This window comes from Lynx canadensis, chromosome B4, assembly GCF_007474595.2.
Source record: "Lynx canadensis isolate LIC74 chromosome B4, mLynCan4.pri.v2, whole genome shotgun sequence".
Lineage (NCBI taxonomy): Eukaryota > Metazoa > Chordata > Mammalia > Carnivora > Felidae > Lynx > Lynx canadensis.
This window is the reverse complement of record NC_044309.1, coordinates 126877109-126880031: the sequence shown is the minus strand read 5'-3', so window position 1 is coordinate 126880031 and position 2923 is coordinate 126877109. Positions and strand designations below refer to the sequence as shown.

The following is a 2923-nucleotide window of genomic DNA, read 5'->3' as shown; positions in this document are numbered from 1 at the left end:
GTAAATTTCTTTTTTTTTTTAATGAGCCATTTCATAGAATACTACAAAGGGATAATGTCAGTCTTCTGTGGGAATACATTGGCTCACAAGGCTTCCTTTTTTTTAATGTTATATTTAAAATGGTTTTAGGTTTATGGAATGATTCTGAAGACTTATATACCACATACTCAATTTTCCCTATTAATAACCTCTTAATGTTTATTTTTGAGAGAGAGAGCACAGTGTGCAGGGGAGGGGCAAAGAGACAAGAGAGACAGGGGATCCAAAGCAGGCTCTGTGCTGACAGCAGAGAGCTTGATGTGGGACTCAAACTCATGAACGAACCATGAGATCATGACCTTAACCAACTGAGCCACCCAGATGCCCGGTTGATGCATTTGTATTAACCAAAGTCTATACTTTATTCAGATTCTCTCTGTTTTTTCCTAATCTCCTTTTTCTGTTCCAGGATCCCACCTAGGAGACCACATTACACCTAGTGTCATCATGTCTCCTTGGGCTTCTCTTGACTGTGACAGTTTCTTAGACTTCCTTTTTTTCTTTTTTTTTTTAAATGGCCTTAACCGTTTTAAGAATTACTGGTCAGGTATTTTGTAGAACATCCTTCAATTTGTCTGATATTTTCTCATGATTAGACTGAGGTAACGTGCTCCTGGGAGGTAGACCACAGAAGTCCAGGTTCCATTCTCATGTCAACAGTGCATACTGTCAATATGACTTCTCGCTGTTGATGTTAACCCAGATCACTCGGCTTCTCCACTGTAAAGTTACTCCTTTTTTCTCCTTTTTATATTGTATCCTTTGGAAGAAAGTCACTATGTGCAGCCCACACTTAGAGTGGGAGTTATGCCCTACCTCCTTAGGGGTGGAGTGTGTACATAAATTATTTGAATTTCCTCTATACAGGAGATTTGTTCTGTTTTCTATTTATTCAGTCCTTTATTTATATCAGTGTGGAGTTACATTTCTTTTATTCTTTGGCTTATAATCTAATACTACTTCATTTATTTTTTTTGCTCAAATTGTTCCGGCTTTGACCACTGGGACATCTTTCAGTTGGCTACTGTATCCATTTGATATCACTGTGGATTTTTGTTCACTTGTTCTGTGTTTTCTTTTTTTTCTGGTTTTGAGCACTTTCTTATTTTCTGTTACTATAAGATGCTTTAGGACAATTTTGTATATATCCTGCCCCAACCTTAGAATCAGCCATTTTTTCACGGTGCCCCAGTTCCTTTTACTGAAGAGTGGTATTAGAAACCAATATCTGGGGGGCGCCTGGGTGGCTCAGTCAGTTGAGTGTCCGACTTCAGCTCAGGTCACAATCTCACTGTCTGTGAGTTCAAGCCCCACGTCAGGCTCTGTGCTGACAGCTGGGAGCCTGGAGCCTGTTTCAGGTTCTGTGTGTGTGTCTCTCTCTCTCTTTGCCCCTCCCCCACTCATGCTCGCTCACGCTCTCTCTCTCTCTCTCTCTCTGTCAAAAATAAACATTAAAAAATTAAATTAAAAAAAAAGAAACCAATATCTGGGTGCTAGGTGTGCTCATTGCTGTTGGGGTATTATTGCTTCTAAGCCTTCTCAGCTGACACATCTGAGAGATATGTATATGTACATTTTCCATACGTAACCATCTATATCTATATATGAAGCTGAGCATGAGTTCATTCTCATGTTGCCAACTCTAATCCATTGCCACATGATCATTCTGGTCACCTTCTTTGCTTTGTCTGTAAATTCCCAATCCAACTGTGACAAATCTAGCTCCACCCCATCCACCATCCATTTATTTAAGCATTCATTTCCAGTATCTAGCAGTTTCACAGTTCTTAACCCATACCCTTGTCAAAAACAACTTTGTCAACTGCAGTACAGTTCTTCAACAACAGTGCCTGTAGCCCTTCGTCTTACAGACTCCATTCTTTCCCAAAGTGACCCAGGTCACCATCTTGTTCCCCAATCCCCTTCAGCAAGGTTGTTTCATACATTTATAATACATTTAGATTCTTTTCTCACATTCTGCATTCTGTCATGGACCTCTCAATCTCCTACATGATTTTTTTTTTTTAAGTTTACATACATTAAGATTTACTCTTTGACCCGTAAAGTTCTATCAGTTTTGACAAATGCGTAATGTCTTGTTTCACCAACCTGAAACATCCCCTGTGCTTCAACTTACTTCACCACCACTCTTACGTGCCCCTCCCCCCCGCCACCAAACCTCTGGCAATTACGGGTCTCTTTACCATCACTTTACTTTTGCCTTTTCCAGAATGACATGTAATTGGAATCGGAATGTGGATAGAATTTTCTGGCTTCATGACTGGCTTCTTTTACTTAACAATATGTGTTTAAGATTAATCCATGTCTTTTTTGGCTTCATAGCTTATTTCTTTTTCATGCTGAATAACATTCCACTGTATGGTTGTATTATACTTTATCCATTCACCTATTGATAAAATGGTTGCTTCTAGTTTGGAGCAATTGTGAACAAAACTGCTATAAATATTTGTGTTTGTGCAGGCTTTTATGTGGACCTAAATTTTCAAATCAGTTGGATAAACACCCAGGAACACCACTGCTGGATCATATGGCAAGACTAGGTTTAATTTTGCAGGAAAGTGCCAAACTGTTTTCCAAAGTGGCTGTACCACTTTGTATTCCCATTAGCAGTGAATGAGACTTGCATTAATTTGTATTGTCAGGTTGTTTTTGATTTTAGCCATTTTAACAGATGGTATCTTGTTGCTTGAATTTGCAATTCCTGATAATGCTGAGCATCTTTCTGTATGTTTATTTGCCATCAATACATCTTCAGTGAGGTGTTTTCAGCTCTCTTGCCCACTTTTTTTAATGTAATTTATTGTCAAGTTGGCTAACATACAGTGTATACAGTGTGCTCTTGGTTTTGGGGGTAGATTCCCAT

General features: G+C 38.9%; 1 protein-coding gene across 2 annotated transcripts in view; it reads left to right on the top strand.

Annotated features, from left to right (window-relative positions):
* BPIFC (BPI fold containing family C) overlaps positions 1–2923 on the top strand; it is a 54644-nt gene that overhangs the window by 2502 nt on the left and 49219 nt on the right. The gene's annotated exons all lie outside the window — the stretch shown is intronic.